This window comes from Agelaius tricolor, unplaced genomic scaffold (genome assembly GCF_023055355.1).
Source record: "Agelaius tricolor isolate 1412-34295 unplaced genomic scaffold, bAgeTri1.0.p SCAF_16, whole genome shotgun sequence".
Taxonomy (NCBI): domain Eukaryota; kingdom Metazoa; phylum Chordata; class Aves; order Passeriformes; family Icteridae; genus Agelaius; species Agelaius tricolor.
The window spans coordinates 7,893,726-7,914,961 of NW_027269276.1; the positions used below are offsets into that span (position 1 = coordinate 7,893,726).

At 51.5% G+C, this 21,236-nt stretch overlaps 1 long non-coding RNA gene across 10 annotated transcripts in view; it reads left to right on the forward strand.

Annotated features, from left to right (window-relative positions):
- Window positions 1-20,555, forward strand: part of LOC139596792 (uncharacterized) — a 43,928-nt gene extending 23,373 nt beyond the window's left edge. For all 10 annotated transcript variants that reach the window (XR_011681456.1, XR_011681459.1, XR_011681458.1 and 7 more), the window contains one exon: window positions 19,915-20,555. This is a non-coding gene — a long non-coding RNA (uncharacterized lncRNA). The remainder of the gene's footprint in view (window positions 1-19,914) is intronic.
- Window positions 20,556-21,236: the final 681 nt, after the last annotated feature.

A 21,236-nucleotide genomic window follows, 5' to 3' on the forward strand; every position in this document is an offset into this window, starting at 1 on the left:
TGTCCTCGCCACGCTGCCTCCCTCACGCCGTCCCCTCCTTATCTTGCTAATTACCGATGAAGGCAGAACAATAACGGGAGCTGGCATGCCCCAGTTCTTTCTCTGCCACCTCCTTCCTCGGGCGGAAAATCTGCGCACACACCTCCCCCCCACCGCCCGCCAGCCCCTCTGTGATATTAACTGAATTAACATACTTCCTAATTTGCCCTGTGTTTTTCCTGCGCCGGCTCCCAGCCGCCTCGTCATGGCTTCTCCAACTGGTGGGGAAGAGGCGAGCGCGTTCATCCCCTCCGCTCGTTTGGTTGTATGCGAAAAATCCTTAATGACATCTAAAAGGGGTGGCGGGACAATAGCCCACGCGGGGTTTGGCAGGAGACGTGCGATATTTACCCCGCCAGACCATCCTCGCTGCCTCTTTGCCGAGGGATTACGACGGCCGCCGTCCCCGCGTTCCTCCATTTATTTATTTTGCTGGTGGCGGGGGGGACGCATTGGCACGCGGCTGCTTTGTGTGCCTTGCTTCACCTATGAAAAGGACATATTAAGGTGTTGCCATAAACCCCCGGATGACAAAGAAAGCGCCTTTCTCTTCTGCTTGTGGGCAACAATGACAGAAGGCTTTAAAACCAAGAAATTTTTTTGCCCCCAATTGCAGAAGGTTTCCCCTAAAAGGAACTTAAATATGTACCATTAATTGTAAAGCGCTGAGCTCCTGCTAACTATGCCATGCTTTTTGTTTCTGATAGTATTTGTCCATTGCAGAGAGCAAGCCAAGGATGCGGAGCCTCCCCCACCCTCCTCCCTTTGTTTAAGTGACAAAATGTTTCTATGTTCTTGTTTAGAAAATAAACCTTTGTGGGTTTTTCAGCTTTTAGTTTTATTTTTTTTACCCATTTATCGTGGTGTGAAATCCAAACTCCCCTTCTTCCCAGATCTTGGGAATCCATGTTCCTCATGATCAATTTTACCTCCTTTATCTAAAAATACAACATTATTTTATAGCATTACTCTGAAAATGCAGCAGTTATATTTTGAATTTGAGTATTCAGAGCTTCAGGATATTGCAATATTTTTTTTTACAAGCGATGAATGAAATGCAATGATTTAAGTGTGTAATGCACAATACAGATGCCATGCATTGTAAATACATTTCAGGGGCATAAAATCCAACACAGAGAGCCGGTGTTCCACGAAAGCCGGGAGTCCAAAAATAACTGTAAAAATGAATTGTCTGTCGGGACGAATCTCTCAGATCCAAGCCAATATTTGCAGGGTTACAATATACAACTGGCTTACTTATTGGCATAAATATCTCATTTTAAAATGCCGATGATAAACTGAAAAAGAGGTGAAGGAGATATTTGACTGATTACTGGATGCCATGGATTCCCTGCATTTAATTTCATACTTACATGCTATTTACTTATCCCATGTTTATGGGTATGCGCTTTAGCTTCATGTAAATCTCTCCTGTCTGTCTGTCTCATTGCGTTCTTTTCTCTTCTGCCATCCCATCTGCTTCTCATGGTCCTTCTCCTGAAACCACATCACAGGATCTGATGGGGATAATGGGAATCCGCCTCTGGTCTCTATCATAAACATGCCAACGTGGGCTATTGTGTCGGGAGCCGGCGGTCACCAGATGGTGCTTGGTTGCCCAGGGTCTGTGTCACTGGGTTGGGTCTCTCGATAAACCAACAGCTCTTTTAGCATTGTGTTTTCCCCCAAGATCTACCTACCCTGGCTGAGGAAGGTGTAAGGACCTTGGGTAATGAATCCCCAGGGATGAAACCCTTCTGGGTGTGTTGGGCGCTTTGCAGCCTCAGCTATGCAGCTATGAGCTGCCCTTGCAGAGCTGAGGTTTGTTAATCCCTATGCTCAGACGTGTTCACCCTGTCTGCATTCCTGGAAAGGAAAATGAGTGTGGTAGTATGGGACTGGATGCTGTCTCCATGTGAAAAGCGGTCCATGTCAACCTAAGCAGACATCTTGCTATCTTTATGTACCGGGCTTGGGAAGACAGGGCAGAGACATCTCTGTGATGCAGACAAAATCAAACCGTCTCCACTTGCCTGGGCTCACAGACAACTCTTGAGTGTCTGCAAAAGGTCTGGCTTGTGGAGGTATCATTGAGAGATGTAGATGTTACAGAGTGACTGAGGTATGGGGCTTTCCCTGTGAAAAAATGTCCTCCAGCCAGGAGAGACCCAGGGACAAATCCTGCTCTTCATTATGTGTCTGTATGTCCTCAGGAGGTCCTGGACATTGTTGTACATGTGAGCTGCAGAGCGGGGATTAATGCAGAAATAAAGATTGAAGATAAAAACAGTGAGAGCGATGTCTCTTCCTGAATGCAGACAGATGGAGAGAGCCTGGCATAATTACATTTAGCAAAGGGCCGCCATGAATGAAACCAATTAAAGGAGAAGCAATGCTCATATGAGAGAGAGAGGGAGAGAGGAAGGCAACCACCTTTCTGGGTCTTCTTGGGCATCCACCTTCTATGGGGGGTGAGTCGCACACAGTCCCCAAGTCAGGGGTGAGCTCTGCATGCACCTGCCTCCTGGCTTAGGGGGACTTAGCTTATCTGCCATGGTGAAAAAGAGGGAAATGGGAAACATCGGGCGCTGGCGGGGCCGGCATGGAGCTGGCTTGCAGCCAGCCCCAGCCTCGCCGTCTCCATTGTCTCATGGCTTTAATGCGTGCCTAGAAATCCAGTATTTAGGATTCAGGTTACCATTGTAAAGCAGAAAGGTCGTGCTCAGCGCCGCTCGGTGTGGATTCCTCTGGCAGCTCTTTTGCCTGCGTGCCCCATGTTGGGATGGTGTTGGCAGAAGGCCTGGGGCCAGGAGGCTTGCAAGGAGCACGTCTTTGCTGCCTCTGGCATGGTGTGCACCTTGCAAGGGATGCTGCTGGTTTTGGGATTTAGGGAGGGCAGCGGGAGGTGTCCAGAAAGCCACACAAAGGAGAGGTTTGCATTTTCTGGGCAGCCAAAGCTGAGCGTGCCTTGCTGACAAGCCTGGCATAAAATCCAGCAAGGCAGGATCAATGTGTCTCTTCCTTTGGCTCTCACTTGGTGGGAGCTTCACGAGTAGCTGCTGCTGGTGGCCAAGGCTAAGAGAGGCTTTTGGGACTGTTCCTCCTGATTTCATTTGTAGTCCCAGAAATGGCTGTTTTCCAGCTTTCTTCCCTTCTTCTACTATCCTGCTCTCAAGGGAAGGTGCCTTTCGGGTAGAAGAGCAGCTGGCAAGGCTGGACTAGAATAATTCACAAGGGTTTTAGAGCAAACCTTGGGATTTGGGGTGTCTGTTGCAAAGCTCCAGCAACTGTAATCAAGGACTGTTTAAAAGTCTCAGTTCTCACTTAAAATTAATAGAATTATGCTAACAAGAAATGTATTTAGGGACATCTTAATTGCAGGGAAAACTCTGGAAACAAGTCAAAGACCTTGTAGGGCTTAGGCATTATCAGTCTGAAGAAAACTCCTCCAATTAGTTGGTTTTTGGAATGAATCTTAGCAATTTTGGGGATCAAGACTCAAAGCTCGAGGCTGACAGTGCAGGATGCTGCGTAACACTCGAACAGAGAGGAAAAGAGAGACTGACAACTCAAAGTGTCATGGATCACACTGGGTTGGATAGCAGCCGGCTTGGGTCTCATTTAAGCCCCTAGACATACCAAGAACTCTCAGGAGTGGTCCCAGCCACTGTTGTATGGCCCTGGGCACAGAGGGCTGTGGTCCAGAAGGTAATAATTGATGATGTTGGTCCCTGGCACCCTATTCTACAAGAGAGGGATGTACATCTCTGTATGTGCTAATGAAGGTGGTGGGAACAAGGCTGTACAGATGCAGATTGGCTGTGCCTGTGGATACATGTGGCTCAGTCTCATTCTGGGAACAGCTTGAAAAACAGTGTTTGACTTCCACGCTGTCAGGACTCAGAAAAAAAAGAAAGCTTTTTAAAATTTATTTGGTCCTTGCTTTAACTGAGAGGTCATGTACTGTGTGCAGCGCTGTGGAGGACTCTGCTTAAGAGTCAGAGGAGGAGATGCTGTCTCTGTGGTGTCCTCGTGGTACTGTGCAGGATCTCCCCAGGCAGCTGCAGATATGTCCCAAGCTGCCACTTGGACCAGTGACTCAAGGGAATGTGCTCCTTGAGTCCATTTGTGATACATTTCATAGGTATTGCCCTGGTCCCAGTGGCTGTTTGTCTGAATGTGCTGTTGCCAGTGCGAGTTTTAATGCAGCTCATGCAGAAGTGTACTGGAGCTCCCCAGAATGAAGGGCAAACTGCATGTGTGAGTCTGGACCTGTACCAAGCTCTTAAGGCAGTTGTGGTCCTGCATGGTGCCCAGGCTGAGCTTCCTGATGGCGTGGCACTGAGGAGCAGGGTAGAAATAGAGGGCTTCTGAGTGGGTGCAAGGCTGGGACCCATCTGACTCATTTTGCTTGCAATCAGGGGAATGGGTGATGTGTCAGAGCAAGCTGAGAGCTTGGGGAGGAAACAAATGGCTCACATAGATAAGTGCTGGCTGGGGAGCCCATCAGGTTCCTGTTCCCTTGCAAAGGAAAGATCCTTCCTGCAGCTTGTTGCATTTCTGTAGGCTCTGACTGACTTCTGTCTCCTTGCCTGCTTCTCATCCCCAAAGGACAGAGACTAAAGGAGTGCCTGCTATTGCTGCAAGAGCTTGAGGATGTGGTAGGAAGTGGCTGGTCTCTGCTACCTAATTAACAGCATGGCTGAGTGCTGGGAAACAAAGGCTCCGGTTTCTACACTCTTTTCCTTCGTCCTTTCCTTCCTAGCCCCTAAAAGAAACCTCCCTACTGATGCCATGGGATGTTTCCATAGATACCTCTGTGGCTGCAGGGATGTGGAGGGGACTGTCTTGCTGTGTGCAGTGGGATGAGGATGGTGGTGGTGTGCTTTATTCCAGACTTGGATCAAGCACTCCAGGGAAGGCGTGGCTGGAGGGACAGGGATGCATCTCTTCTGCTTGGGCTATTTCCAGCTGCAGCTGTCTCGAAGCTCTGCAGAGTGCCCTTCTGCCTCCTTTGGGAAAAACCTGCCTGTGTTGATCCATTTGGGCATGGAGCAAGCAGAACTGGCCACAGATGCCTGCTGCAAGAAAGGTTTTGCCTGTTCCATGCCCCAAAGACAATGCCAATCTACTGGGATTGTGGCACCAGTGATCAGCAGGGCCAGTGCACTTGACTGAGGGGCTGAGACCTGCAAGGGTTCTGCCAAGGAGGGATTCTCTACATCTTGGGGAGTTTTCACACTTCCATCCCCTGATCAGACCCACTCAGTGGGAGTCATGGTGGCAGGCAGAGGGACATGGGGGTGTTTGAGCTGCATGCTGTACTCCTGAGGGACTTGCTTTATGGCTGTGCAGAATTAGTCTGTGTTTTCTAGGCCGCCTTTGAAAAGCGGCTGAAAATTTGATTTCCATAGCCTAAAAACTGAGCTCTGTGTTTGGCTCCTTAAAAGACAGGCAAGGACTAGAAATCTCCTGCGGCCTGAGAGCCCAGTCAAACTCTGAATGGCTCAGTGAGGGTGTAAATGGGCTTTGCTTTTACCACAGTCAAGTTTACTGCTGTTGTTCCCCCGGTTTGTGCACAAGGGCCACACTGAGGAGCTTCCCAGCTCCTCTCTGCTGCCTGAAGTTGCTAGGGCAGAAAGGCTCCTTTGCCAGGGCTGGTTTGGGAGGGACTGGAGTGGTGGCTGTCAAGACTGGCACCTCTTTAGTGCTATGTTTCCATGGCTGTGCTTGGAAAGGGCGGGTGGGCACGAGGCCACCAAGCCCTGAGAGGAGGGATGTCTCTGGTGACGACCACTCATTTTGCCATGCAGCCCTGAGGAGAGGGAGGCTGTGTGTCAGCCCGATGGAAGCTCTCTGCAGGTCCTCCTGCCCGAGGAGCAGGCAGTGACACATTTCTGACACAAACTGAGAGGAGATGCCGGCGTGAGATCCCGGTCATGTCATCTGGGATCAGGTACCAAACCCAGCCGTGGCTGCAAGCGGTGAAGGAAGCAGCTGCCCCGAGCGATGGTGAACATGATCCAGAGCTAATCCCGGGGCGTCTGCTCCCTGTGTGTGCCCGTGGCAAGGTGCTACCCTCAAGGTCTCCCAGCCCCACACCATCGCTGCTCCTGTGGCTCTGCAGAGTGGAGCTGTGGATGGATGCCGGGGGGATTTGCTGGCTGAGGATGTGACAGGTTCGCACTGGGCTTGCATTGGATGACGGGTGCCGGCTCCACAGGGTGCAGGCACAAATATCTCAGGGGGATTTGCTTTCCTACAGAGCCTACTGCTCTCACAGGAAGATGGAAAAATTTGGGTCCTAAAGGGATGAACACTGCCTGCACTTTGAAGGCAGACATCCCAGGAACCATAGAGAAAAAAAGACACCCACTGATTTTTTTTTTTTTTTTTTTTTTTTATTTCTCCCTGTTTCTGTCTGCCTATCAGCCTGTCAGCCAGCTAGATGCTAATCCACAGCAGCAGCAGCACAAATAAAGCTAGGCTAGAGGGATGCTAATTTATGCCTGGATTTCATGCTTTGTTTTACTTCCCCACTTTATTGGACAGAGTAGGCTTTGTGAGTGACGTAAAATGTTGCGTGTGCTCTCCCCATGGCAGGTTTCTGCACATGCAGCAGGAGAAGTTCATTTCTCTGTAGCCCTTGCAGCCTTGCACATGCCTTTCTCTGCCTCCCCTGGATTATTTTGGGGGGGTCATTCCTGATAAATCCCCATTTGATGAGGACTCTCTAAGTTTTGTTGCACTGTATGTGAAACCCAGGGATGTGTTTCCAGTCTCATCGTGTCTTCTCTCATGGTGCCAGCATTTATGCATCTAAACTGTAATTTTTTATGCTCTTGCTGGGTAACTAGACTACAGCCTCGGCAATTTGCATGAATAAATGTCATGTAAAATCATCTGCTCGTGGGTAGTGGCCAGCCGAGAAGTTATGTTGTGAGGCAATCTGTTCTGAGTGATCTGTTTAATGAAATGTTGAGATTTACAGCTCTCAACGTCCATGGGGAAAAGCATGTATGGATTTAAGATCACAGCCCTGAGGGGACTTTACCTGTGTGGTACAAGTAGGTGAGGAGTTGTATTACTTGTTGCTTGGGAAACTCAGTGTGTTAAACTGTGCTGTTGGGCAAAAGCCTTTGAAATGCCCTGTCTTGAAATAAAGGGAAATGTAAAGAATACTCAAAGAGGTGTTGATAACAGAGGGTCTTGCAGTGTTTCTTGCAAGGGATGCCCAGCGGAACCCTAATAGTTTTGGAAAGGAAGGATCAGCCACCAGAGGCAGGGAATGGATGTTTTGGGGGTTTGCTGAGGTTTTCAGTTCCCATTAGAGGAACTGAAGGGAAGGAGATGCCCAAATACCATTGAGTCTCTGTGCTTGCCATGCTGGTGCTGACTGTTCCCTGCAGCCAAAGCTCCATGAGCAAAGCAGCAAATCACTGGGGAAGCAGAGAACAGGCAAGACAGAGCTGAAGGGGGCTTTGAAATGGCCACACTGGCAGGGATCTATGAATTCCCTTGCTTTTTCACTCAGTTTTCTCACAGCTCCTGCTGGCCTCTGCAGAGCAAGTTGAGGGGAAGAGCTCAGAGGTGGGTCTTTGTAGCAAGGTCTGCCCTCAGCTTCGCCAGGTGAAATCCTAAGCGAGGGTTTAATTGCATTCAGTAAAAGCTGCCCAAATTTACAGCATGGAAATGAGAGCAGAATCATGAGTGTCCTTGTTTCCTTTTACCATCAAATAGATTTTCTCAGCCTTGAGTTCTGCAAGCTGATCTCTGTAGGGTTTTATTTCATTCGCTGTCTTCATTGCCCTATTAAAACAACAGTTCTGTCCCCGAGTCCCTGCGTGTCACTGTGTGTCGAGTACTTATCCCTGTGTATTGGGGCACAGGAATGTGGCAATAAAACTGCTCACAACCACTTGTTTGGATAAAAAGCACAGATTTGCTTACCTTGCAGTACTTTCCCTTTTTTAAGCAGAAATGTTTGCACAGGTGACTTTTGTTTTGCCTCGTGTACATTCTTGGGTTTCTGTGTGACATTTTGGCCAGCCTTGTTTAGTAATGTCCAGGAATTTCCTAGCTTTCCTCTTATGGAAATCACACAAAGGTCTAGGGGGTGGATCTGACTGCGGGAGCAATGTTGGGGGAGCTGAGCTACCTCTGCCCACCAAGGCAGGGCTCATGTGGGTTTGCATCACAGCTTTTCTCTTCTCTGACTAAGCTAAAGGACGGGAATAGTTTTGTACTCCTAAGGTGCACCTGTTTGTGTAGGAGGATGTGGGATTGTGGCATTTGTCTTTGCAGCTTTCACTGGGCTCCTCCACCAGGCTTTCTTTAGGCTGATATCTGCTCACATTTGGGGGGAACCTCTGGGCAACACTGCATCTTGCATTGCACAGGTCCTCACGTGCAAACACCGTAGGTGTGCGGAGGTATCTGGCTTTGTGCGGGTCTCAGAGCCAGCCTCTTTGAGGTCTCTTTGTTTTGTCTCCCTCTGGGTATCTTGTATGGATGCATTTGCATATATGGAAAACGTTGTCATCGTCTTCTCCCCCTCCCCAGCTCCCGTTGCCTTTGCTCTGCTGGCTCTTGGGCATTTCCAGCTGAACGGAGCCTGCCAAGGCCAGCCAAGCGCGGTGGGGCTGGGGGAACGTCCCCCATCTGCACCTTCGTTATTTCCTTCCCCAGGCGTGCCTGGGGGTGGCCAGGGCATTGGGGCATTTTTCCCTATTTTTTTTTTTCTCCTGGTATTTAATAACTAGCAGTAGGGGTCCTGAAGGGAGTCTGGTCCATCCTCTGAGCCCCCAGCTCCAACACCCTGCTGCTCCCCCCTTTCTTCTCGTGCTGTGGTGTGTCTGTCTGGCTGCAGCACCAAAGAGAGCAGTCCAAACCGTGCAGCAAGGCTGCTCACTAGCTCTAAATCCACGAGGCCAGGTTTAAGCACTTTTTGTTCCTGCTGGAAAAAGCCTTGGAGTGGTTATACCAATAAATCTCTTGCTCCTCCATGAAGATGTCCTTCCCAGGACATTTTAAGTCCCTAATCCTCTCCGAGGCATCTCTGGCTCTATCTTCTCTTTTCTAACCTGTACCTGCCCCCCTGCTGCCAAAGACTTGAATGCCCTGAGGCTTCATCCTTTCACTCTGCCTGCTCTCTGGGCACCTCCGTGGAGCCACTCCGCTGTCCCGACATCCTGCTGCCCGCCTCGAACTGGGGACAGGCTGGGCCATTGGAACGGCCGGGGGCGGAAGAAGGGGGTGGAGGAGAGACGGGGCAGCTGCGAGGCTTGTGTTAGTAAACACTTCCTTGGGTTCACATTTTAATTCCTTACCCCCCCTTCCACATCTTCTCCCCCATCCTTTCCCTTTTCTATATGCTCACACAATGAGACCATTGTCAAGGGGTGATTTGAATGAGGGGTCTCCGGGCATGTTCCCAGCATTGTCAAACAGAGTGGGAAAAAAACCACAACTCCAGCCTAGCCAGGAGGACCAGACCAGACTGAGACAGATGCCTAAATTAGTGACAAAGCCTTTTGAATGTCCCCCCTAGACAAGGGTTGCCTTGTGCATGCGTGCGTGTGTGTGTGCATGCTCGTGGGTGTGTATTTGTGGCTGGGTGGCAGCTTGCATGTCTCCCCATGTTAATTAGTTTTGCATGCATGTCTGATAAGGTGCCAATGAATATATTTGTACTCCTTCCATTGGTGAAAGCTGTCTCGGCGGCGGGGGAGATGCGGGGTGGTGGGGGTGTGCTCAGAGCAGCCTGGCAGCCTGGGGTAATTGAGCTGTGCGGGGCTGGGAGAAGGGGTGAGGGTTACATCGCCGCAGCTCGGCTTCCCAGCCATGGGATCTGCTGCTTTCCTTGCAAATCATGGGGAGTTTAAAAGAGAACTGAGGCTTTTTTTGGTTCACTGGGTCTTTCTCTTCATCTTGGCTGATTGTCTGGCTGAGGGTCTGTAGGCTCTTTCTTCTCCTTTGCCCTGTGTGTCTTTCTCTCAAGTCCCTTAAAAGGTGTTTATTTCCAATGGATTTGTATCCATCTTTGTATACACACATACACATGCAATCACTCACACAAAGCCCCAGTAACAAAACCTCCGCCTCTTTCTCCAGAAAGGGAGTCAAATCTGCTACCAGTTACAAAATATGGGAGGGAAGTGAAGCGTGTGGGTGCCAGGGGTGGAGCAGTGGAAACAGGCAAATAGAAATGCAGAACAGGAGTTGGAGAGACAGAGATAACATGCTCTATAAAGGATTTATCAACATTTGCTCAGGATATAGTTATTAATTAGCAATGCAGAGAAAAGTCTTTCTACATCCCCAGCGTATGGACCAGCACATAATGTCATTCCTAGACTGCTGTTATCATTCATCCATCCATCCATCTGCATTCTGTAGGTTCACACAAGAATTCATTGTATGTGTAGGGATGTAAACATCAGTTCACATCTAATTAATTTCCTGTCTAAATTAATTTTGCATCCTTTCCCTTAAATCAACAAGACTTAAGAGCCCACATACATTTCTTGAGCAGAATGGGAAGAAACTCTTGAATGGGCCAAGATGTCTTTTTCCCTGTGGTCCCATCTGAGCAGCTGCCAGATGCTGAAAGAGCAGCGATTTACATGGCACAAGGCTGCTCTGAAGCAGGGGTCATTTTAGGAAGTTTACTGGAGCACAGCTTACCTCCTGTGAAGCTTGGTAGCACCCAGCTTCACGTTAGCTCCAGTTTGCTTTGCCTTCTCTTCCATACTTGGGTTCTGGTACAGTGAAAGAATGAAGAGCAGGAGCTGATGCACAATGGAGCAGGGCTGGCCTGCAGGGAACCTGGGTGAGAGATGCTTGGTCCAAGCAGCAGAGCATGGGGTTTACTCCTGATGGGCTGGCTGGGGAGGAAGGGGAAGGTCATGAACAAGGTAAGGTGGCTGTTGGCATCAGCAAGATTTGGTTGGGTGGGGCTGACGTCTCTTCCCCCACTGACTTCGTAGTTGCACTGGGTTTTCCTCTGCTGCTGGGAGGGAAGCTGGGAAGTGACATGGAGAGAGGGTAGACTAGCCAGGAAGCAACAAAGCCACCTGCCTGGAGGAGAGCTGACAAGTCCCTGGTGGGCTGCAGGAGGAGCAGCTCTCCTTTGTGCTCAGAGAAGTCCAGGAACACAGGCGGGGCCAGGCTACACCTCCCCATCGACCTGCACGGGATATCTATGAGGGCCAGCCCAAAGAGTGCCCCAAAATCCTCACTGCCACTCCAGCAGCAGGTACAGTGGGCAGCTCATCAGTAATGTGCAGGAAAAAAGGGATTCCCATGAAATGCAGGTCTTCCAGTTGGAGAACAAAGGCAATTTCGTGTGACTTATCAGCAGTGCCTAATTGCGCAGGGTGAATAATGAGCAGCTGGAGAGGCAGCACTGCCGTCCCTCCGGCGGGCTGCAGCCGGTGGCCACGGCTGGAAACCCCCATCAGTGCCAGCAGAAAGTGGGCATCCTCAGAGAGGTGCAGCCCCAGCACTCTGTGCCCATTTCAGAGCTGTTTGGGCTCCTCCATCGCAAAGTAATTGTGCTAACCCCACATGGATGTAAGAGGGGAACCTGCTGTTGGAAAAAGTCTCTCTGCGGTTGCTCAGACCTTTCATTTACGCAGAGGGTGAATGTGTCATCCATGCCTGACCCAGATGCAAGGTGGCCTTTAATCACAAAGAAGAACCAGGCACCAGCATCCTGCAAAGGGCTTGCAGCTCCCTCCCTGTCTGGTGCCTCATCTCTGAGCAGTGGCCATGCTAAGGACCCCTTCCAGCTGACCTGCCACCCCTGTGCCCTCCTCTCCTGTTTGCACGTCCCTATCTCTCCTTAATTCTGCTCCCAAACTCTGGGCAGGGCTGTGGAAAGCGCTTTGTCAGAGCTCCTCACCAGGTTGATCTGCAGAAAGGGTTTTTTTCCCTTTCCCCATTGGGATGACTATTCCCTCACAAGCAAAGCCTCTTAATGAATCCGTGGCAGCAAAGTAGGTAACGTGCTCTCCCTGCCAAGGCTGCTTGGCACAGCTGGAGTCACGTAATCAGGCTAGGCTGCCAGTCGGGGACAGAGTGGGAAGAGTTAAACTGAGGACAGTGCAGGGACAACTAATCCCCAACAGGAAGAGCAGCAGAGACCTCCCTGTCCTTCATCATCCTCCCCCTTCATTCATGCACTTTTCCTCCCTCTCCACCACATCCTATTCCTCTCCCACATCCTCCCTTCACTTATTTCTTCTTCCGTCTTTCTCACCCTCCTCTCCTCCGTTGCTTTCTCACTCCTCCCCCGTGGTTTCCCTCCGCCCCCCCATCCCCGGCCCCGTCTCCTCTCACATGCTCTGTCATGTCTCCAGAGCTGCTTTTCGAGTGGGACCGAGGGACGGTGTATTTGGGCTGCGGTGGAGGTCACAGCTATATGGGGATTGTTTAAAAGAGATTTGCCTACATCCCAGCCCATGTGACCAGCCTCAGCTGCAGGTCTCTCTTTCTTAATCTGGAGATAAGCGTGATTATCCGAGGAAGGGCTGTTCGGAGCTTTGTAACTGTGACAGGGGAGCTTTCAAGTCGCACTTTGCTGGCAGAGCAGCGTTTAAAGCCGGGGAATCAGATTCCAAGCGTGGCTTTGCATCTCTTTTCTGCTGGGAGCATGGTGCAGGGCTGGCAGTGGGGATGGGAGCTTTATTACGACTTTGCTTATGATGCGGAAAAGGAGTTAGGGGAGGGAAAATGGGGGAAGAAGGAGGTGAAAAAAATCCCAATTCGCTGTTTCCCCATCAGTGGTGGCCCAGGAGAGATTGGCACTGAGTCAAGGGGACAGGCCAGCCTGAGCCCTGGTGCAGAGCAATAAGGTCCATCAAACCTGGGGTCTGCCTTGTTTTTAGCCTGGGGTTGTGTCTCCTTGTTCTGCTCTACCCCGCCTCGCTCTGTTGAATCCTTCTCACAAGAGGTCTCTGGGGCCCTGTTTGGAAATGAAATGCTGTTTTAGCAGCTCCCATGGCACAGCTTCCCCGGGAGAGATGGCAGGGCCAGCTTTGCTGCCCGATAAACACATCGGCCCCAGCACTCGAGGCAGCCAACTCCCTGTCCCTGTCCAGAGAAATATTTGCTGGAGATGAGCCCTTGTGGGGCATCTCTGCAGCCAAGGTGGAAGTGCAGGGACATACAGCAATTGTGTAGTTCAGTATTGTATCAGTGTCTCGTATTGCTGGAGGTTGAAATATTTAACATCTCCTACAAGTGACATGGTCCCAAAAGATTTCTTTGGCCGGGACAGGCATCAAAATAGAGTTTAGTGGAAATGTTCAGCTCTGCAGCAGGTGCTGCTTTGCTTCTATTTGTAGACTAGAAACTCAGAGCAGAGCCTCATAACAGCGCTGCTTTTGATGGAGATGGGTCAAGGAGAAAGAAACCTGGATGTGAGCCAAGGGCGGGAATCTGGGGCGAGGTTGAATCGGGACGGAGTGCCAGCGCTTTGGACCGTCACTTGGGCAGGACTCACTGTTCTTGCCATATCCTCCCTGGAAACGCTTCAGCTTCCAGCACAGCAGCTGAGGCCAGCCTGATCCAAAGGACACCCTGAATCCCATCTGCTCTCCCCACACCACCACCCATTCCTAGTGGGTGGGAATTTGCAGTGAGAGCACCAAACTACCCCTCTGCCTGGGTTTGTTCAAGGAGGGGCAGTTCCTTGCCTGTGTCAGAATACCAGGGGATAGAGTACATCCCTCTTCTTCCTCTCCCACAAAGGCACATCTCATTTTTGCATCATGCTGCCACAAGGGCCAGCCAGCCTTAAAGCAGCCCAGGACAAAGTGCTGTGCATGAAGATTGAAATGTCTCTCTGCAGGGCAGGTAGCTCAGTGTACCTCCAGGGGCTGAAGAAGGGAAGCGGTTGCAAATGTATCATTTTGAGAGCAAGCTCTGAAACATCTCCCACGTTGCCTGCCTGTCTCCAGAGCCCCACACAGCTGCTCTGTGGGTGGAAGCTCTGTTTTTCGTGTGCCCCCGTGAACTTTATTTTTTGCTATTTTTCTTTGAATACTGCTTAGATGAATCCTCTTCAGTGCCTACAGCTCATTCCAGGGCTTTACTGAGGATCTGGCCAACACATGCAGCCTTACTCCAGGGCATGGTTCTTGAGGAAACCAAATGGGTACAGCATCTTTTTAGTCCAGTGTCTGTAAGACCAAACAGCCCAAATCCCCACCTGCAGCCGTGCTGTGCAGATGATTCCCGTGCCCCATTGGAGAACAAGAGCTCCCCTTGAAATCCCAGAGCCTTGGATGTGGCAGCGGGAACGTGGGCAGGAACATGTAGGTGTTGGCATGTGCAGGCAGGAACACGTGTATGCCAGGGCAAGCGTGCCCATCTCTGCAGGCACAGGCCCACGTCTGTCTCTGCACCAGCCTCACAGGAATCTTCCCCACACCTGCCTGAAATATGAGGGTTTAGGAGCACGGGGCCGATGGTAAATTAACCAGTGGTAAGTGGAGGAAAGCACAGTAGATGGGTTTAATGGAGAGATCCATTTGGGATGCAGCAAGGGAAGGTTTTCTGATGGAACAGACAGAAGGAGCTAGAAAAGGGAGCAGTGTGGTGGATAGGAGTGTGAGATCAAAGGCTGTGACAGGGCCGAGAGCGATGAGAGGTGGGAGCCAGGAGCAGTTTGTGTTCCTGGGTGTTGAGCAATGCTGAGGAGAGTGAAGGAAAAACACTGGCTGCTGTGAACAAAAGCCACTGAATGGGGAGATGGGAATGGCACAGAGGGGACAAAGCAGGAGTCACAGAGCAACCAGCACCAAGCACCAGCGTGGGTGGCTTTCCTTGCTGGGTGGAAGATGGGCTGGAGAAGGGGGCTTGCTCCCAGTGAGGATGTGCAAGGTGGTCATGGCCCATGACAGGGAGCCAGCAGAGTGCCACAAGTTTGGAGCACAGAGTAGCTTTGGGAAAAAGAAGCTGTCACAGTGACAAGGTGAGTGTTTCCCCAAAGGTAGCCAGTGTTTCCAGGATAGGGAAAAGGAGCTCTACACCTGGGTTGGGAAGAGCTGAGTCATTTCTCCAAACACCACGTTAAGCCAATGCTGGAGTTTGAGCACGAGCTGGGCAGTAACACAGGCCTGGACAGGAATGCCTGCCCAGCATCCCTGAGCTGCACTGGGCCTGCAGCTCACCCTGCAGCACCTGCAGGATTCTGCAGGGTCCAAGGGGAAGGGAAGAGCTCTGGCAGCTGAATTTGGATTCTCCCTTCCCTCACCCAAGTATCCGCCTTCACTGCACGGGCAGCTGAGACCCAAGGGCAGTTTGGGCCCTTGCTATCATTGCTGTTGATCAGAGCCTTTTCTTACAATGTCCTGGCACCTCCTTGCATTAATCTGGTTTTTGTGATTGATGACAAGCAAAACTCTTGTCCAAGAGGCCATAATGTTTGCTTGCACCCTCATTGCTATAGTAACAGAGGTCCTCAGGACACCTCTGAAGTAGGTCACCACGGACCCCATCTTGCTGTGTCTCCCAGTGCAGCACAGCTCCAGAAACAGAGTGCACCCACCACAGTCCAGCTGGGCATCGCCCTGGCACAGCCCAGACCCTCTCAGGGAAGGCTAGGCTGGAGAAATGCCCTCCAGTGACAGCACCCAAGGGTACAAAGGGCTGTCCTGCACCTGGTCACAGGAAACTTCTGTTCCTTATGCAGCCCCAGTGCCAGCTAATGGTGTTCCCCAAGTCAGGGCTCACTTCCAGCCTCCTGTCTCCCCATCCCCCACCTCCTTGCTGCCTCCCTCCCCCCTTTCCCCCAGTGCCTCTCCTCCTGCTTTGCATAATTTTCCATTTTCAGTGTCCCCTTTTCTTTTTCTCCTCTCCATATGGTGCGTCCCCCTCTCTGCCTGGCGCAGGAGCCATCCTTAACAAGCTCGGCAAAGCCCTCTCTCAGGGGCTGCACATGAAAGATGCTCTGTAAAAACAGAGGCTGGGATGGAGCTCCCCCTTTTTTCCCCCCTTGATTTATATGGGGCTGGGATGTGGGAACGTTTCTGGGTCGCATTTTAGAGCCGCCGGGTGTTTGTGCCTGTTCTCTCCAGCCATTCAGTGCAGACCCCTAAGGCCAGCTCGTCCTCAGCCTTTGATCTGCAATGCAGAAAGAGCATCCAGGGCAAGTTTGTGCCTCTCATCCAGCCCCTGCCCTCATTTTGGCTGGCAGGGAGGGATGCCCTGTCCCACCACACCGGGGAGAGGCCATGCCCTTTCCTCTCAGTGTCCAGTGGCCTTTTCCAGCTGGCTACTTTGGCTCCCTCCCACATCCCTGGCACCATGAGGACCTTCCCACTCACGAGGTCCAAGGCACTGGGTCGTGGTGAAGCAGCAGGTCGTGGGATTTGTGATGCACGGCGATTCTGCACGTCTAACCCACCCCTGCCCCTCTCCAGCTCCACTGCAGATACTGGCCAGTGAGCACCCAGGGGTGCCTGGAGGGTGCTGGGGCTGAGCAAAGGGTGCTGGGGCTGGCAACGCCTGCCCAGCATTTGATGGGTTAAGCCAGTCTCTAGCTAATTTCTCCCAGCGGCTCCCCTCCTCCTCCTCGTACTTCTGTATGCAGCAGGCAGGGCCTCAGCGCAGGTTCCTGCACTGAGCTGTTGCCAGGGGAGTAGTTAGGCGAGTCTGAGCTATGTGGGGAAAAGGCCCGGGCTGTCAAAGTGTCTGAGATGAACCATAGCCCGGTCCCCCTGCAGCTGGGCCCAAGCATGCATCAGCCCTTGTTTGGAGCCTGGGAATGGCAAAGCCCAGGGAGGTTCAAGGGCAAACTTGCTATTCATTAGTCAGGGGTCCTTGACGTTCCCACTCTCTGTCTCCCTTCTTCTTCTTCTTCTTCTCTTTTCTGTCCCTCTTTTGACAGATTCCTGGGTGCTTTTGGGGAAAACTCCCCTCCTCCTCCTCGCCCCAGCAAAAGCCCTCCACATAAACTTCCCCAGCAGACAAGGCAGGAGGACAATAACGTCAGGGCCGCGATGCAAACGAGAGCCAGCGGAGCAGCCGCATCCCCCGGGTGTCCTTTCTGCCCGGCCCTTCCCGCGCTGCTGCGGGAGCCTCAGCCGCCGCATTCATTTCGCTCATCTTGCCCATCTCCGATGTTTTATTATCTTGATGCTTGCAGGAAATTGTAACTTGAGATAAGGAAAATGTCAGGCGCCTTCTCCTCTCTCCTGTAGCCCAAAGCAGCGCCAAGTTGCTCCGTAGGAAATGTAAATGCTTGCCCAGGTGCAGAGGATGAGCACGAGATGGAGGGAGCCTCGAGAGGCCGCGCGAGCATCTCCGTCAGGAGATAAAACTCGCGGCGTAGGCGGAACACGGAGCCTCCCTCCCGCCCCGCTGAACAGAATATTTCATAGCTCTTAGAAGCCGAAGCTCCCTTGTAATTATCCAAAGCAAACAGCACGTGTTATTAGTTTAAAATGATTTTTTTTTCCCCCTCCCCGGGCCCCTGGAGCAGAATGGAGGTGTAATTGTGCTAAGGAGTTAGCAGGGGAGAGCACAGCTTTTGGTCACATTCAAGTTGGAGGGCTTGAGCCAGGGAGGCTGGTATGAAAGGCTGGTATTTGCATAAGCAGCGTGCATCCCTACAAAAAAGAAAGATATCAGGGGCTTGCAAAATTCAATCAAGGCTGGGAGGGAAGAAAAAAAAAGGGGGGGGGGGTGGAAGGGAGGGGGGAAAAAAATTGACAGTGAAAAAGGTTTTTCTAAGTAACACCCTGTCGAGATTAAATTGTCCAGAAAGTTTCTCCGTGTGAGCCGGTGAAGCGGAGGCTGGGCTGAGGGCAGGGGAGGAGTGGGGTCCCTCCTTCCTGGCCTCAATAGGGGACAGGAATCTGATTAGGCAGAGCGTTCTGCATCCATTTACCATTATTTGAGGGTTTTTTTTTTCTCTTCCCACCGCCCAGAATTGCTGTGGCAGGGCAGTTTATCAGCATATAAACCTCAGTGCTGGCTTTGTAAGGGCACAAGGAGGCACAGGAGCAAGTGTTGGGGCAGAGGCTGAGCTATAATTTCAATTGTTTATTCAGCTTTAAAAAAAAAAAAAAAAGACAGTAAATCCACACACAGAGTGATGTTTTCCCTGTGCAGGGCACTGGGGAGGGAAGGCAGTGTTGGGGCTGCAACTGAGTCCTGGTGGAGCCCTTTTTTTGCAGGCACCCTCAGTGCAAGGCTGAACTTTGCCCAGAGAGAAAGTGCATGCAGGAGATCTGAGTTTTCCTGAAGCTTTTGTCGAGTCAGTTGGGTTGGTCCAGCCCCTCCTGCCCTCAGTTATTCAGTGCCAGAAGTTTCAAGCCCACCAGGCAGGCAGTGGGTGATTTCCAGGCTGGGTGATGTCTGGTACCAACGAGCATCCCCTCTATCCACACTACAGAGGAGTTTCTCTGTAGGCCAAAGCAAGCTCAGCCTGTCCCTGCAGAGGGCAAGGACTGTCCCTGCTCTGGGCAGGGGACTTTACCTACCAAGTAAAGGCTTTCCCCTGGTGAGAACAAGGATTCACCTGCCTCCTCCTCTCCTGGGCTTGAGAAAGCACCCACCATCATTCAGATCTCATCTGTCCTGACCTCAACATCCTTTCCAGGCTTGGAGGAACATTCAGGATGACTCCTAATCTCACATAGGATAAAGAAGTGCTGAGCCTTGGCTTTTTGCAGCCTGGGTCTCCCTAAACACATGCAGCATGGGGTCTGTCCTCTCAGCACCAAACCCAAGCACATGGGGTGGGTTTGGCCTCTGCCTCTCTTAAGTTTTAGGCTTGCTTCAAAGTTGCAGAAGGGAAGGGATTTTCCTTGGATTTCCATCAAGTGCTTTATGAATATTGCAATAAAGGGGTTACAGAAGATCTATTTTTAAGAGAGAGAAAAAATACCCATGAAAATTGCAGCCTGGACCCCAGAGTGTAGAGTATTTGCACAGTTCAAAGAGTTACGGTGGTTCATCCAGTCACAGGCTGGGAACGTCGCGGTGCGACCTACAGCAGATCACATGCTGGCTACTCCCAGGGCGGCTCATTAGAGAGCCACACAGAAGATTTATCTCTTAAAATGGGCTTGCAAATATTTTATAAAATTTGCAATATTTTATAAAATTACAATTTGGTGCAATAAAAAGAATAAATTAGCCAGCTGATGGTTCCTTTTGCAAGTGTACTCAAGGATTTGTTATATTAGTCTTTACTCCTTCCAATGTAACAGTTTGTGGGCAAAGCAAAGGGAAGATAGGGAAAGGATGGGACTGGTTTGGGGGCTAGGGAATACACACTCAACATGGGTAAAGTGTAAAGGAAATAGATGAAAAAAAGTCAGGAAAAAGGGAGGAGAACGTGCTGCAAGGTGCGAGATGTGTGGGGCAAAGCACAGGAGGCGTGGGGAAAGCCGAGAAGGCGACTTGGGCTGAGCGTCACAGCTTCGGCTCCAGCTCAGTGGCTTGGTATCACTTTCTCCAGTCAGGCAAGGGCGCCGAGGGCAGGGAAAGTTAACACGAAGATTAAAACATCAGAGGGCTGTGCCTTTAGTGGCTCTGACATGCAGAGTAATCCCATGCCCCAAAGCCTAGGGAGGAAGGACAAGCCGTGAGCCCTCCCCTGGCTGGCGGTGTGCGGGGCAGGCAGAGGTACGGGATTGAGGAGGGTGCAGGGGAAGCTTGGCATCTTGGGGACTACAGTTTTCCCAGTAATGAAGAGGGTAAGGTGGTCCAGAGCCATGAGAAACGTGTGGTGGGGAGGGAAAGAGGATTGGAGTTCTGCTCCACCAGGGACAAGTTGGTCTGTTCTCAGCCAAGCGCTGCTGGACCATTTCTCTGACAGAGATCATAACCACTCTATTTTCTTTCTTTCCTTCCTAGATCCCAGTGAGTGGACAAGGAACTTTTGAAGCCTGTGAGTTCCTTCTTCTAGTTGACTGCCACCTGCCTGGACTTGCCATCTGACTGCTCTGAGTTTCTCCAGGAGAGTCCCAACCTGCTTCTCCACTGCCCCAGAGAGGAGAGAGCTTTGTCTCGTGAACACAGTGGATTTCTGCATCACTTTGAAACACAGCGGTGCAGCCATGGGGAGGGAGCCAGGGCAACACAGGGAGCCAAGGGATGATCCCACATCACTCCTGTACGTTGTCTTCAGTGCCCTCAATACCCCAGAGCAGGACCAAAGTGCTTAGGCAGAGAGACCTGAGCCAGTCACTGTCTTACCTGGTGAAATACCAGGTGTGCGAAGTTTGGAGGGAGTTTTTAGCCCTTGGCTTTGCTCATGGAGCAGAGCTTGGTCCTTGCTGCTCTTGATCCCTGGGTCTCTGGAGCTGTGGGAGTGCAGCCTTCCCAAAGGCACTGTGCTGGGCCCATGAGGACCATGAGCTTTTCCAGGCCAGGCAGCCCTGCTGCTGTTGTACCCTCTCTGTTCCTGTAAGAGAAATGTACTGCCTGTAATTCTGTCCCATTCAAATCCTCCCAACCCCATGCACTGTTGAAAATAAACTCTCTCTTTTGCAAAAGCGAGCGTGTGATTTGGTGCAGTCTTGAGACGGAGGAGGCAATGGGCACAAAATAAATCCAGGCAAATCAAGAGGGAAGGGGGAGCAGCCGAGAGCCAGGCAGCCGGGCTGCGCCGTGCCCCGCATCAGGCACATTTCCCTGAAAGCCCGAGCGAATCCCTCGCCGCTCAATGATCTTTATTTGGTCTGAACCCCGTCTGGGAAGTAACCGCTAAACCCAATGCAAACAGACCCCCGTGAAAGAATATAATGAATATGTCTCTCAAATGATTTGGAGCCCTTCTGCCTGCAGAGCAGGGTTCCCCATTGTGCCCCGCTCCCGGCGTGCTCGGGGCAGGCTGCGCGAGGTGGCCGCTTTCCCAGCTGAAATCCGAAAAAAGCAAACAATGGGTCAAGGCCGGCATTGTGCGAGCCCAGGCAGGCAGAAGGAGCGCAGCCCGGCATGGCCAAGTTCAAGGCTGGGCAGGGGGCCGGGCGCGGGGATGCTAATGGGGGCTGCGCGGGGGCTGCGGAGCAGGGGGGCCGGGGGGGGCTGTGGGATCTTACCCTGCGCAGCCCTGAGCACCCAAAAACCACCTTACAGAGAGGCAATGATTGCCAAGTGCAGCGAGGGGTGCTGGGTGGGGACACCGGTGGTACGGGGAGGAATTTGGGTTGCTGGGGGGCTGATGGTGCTTGGGG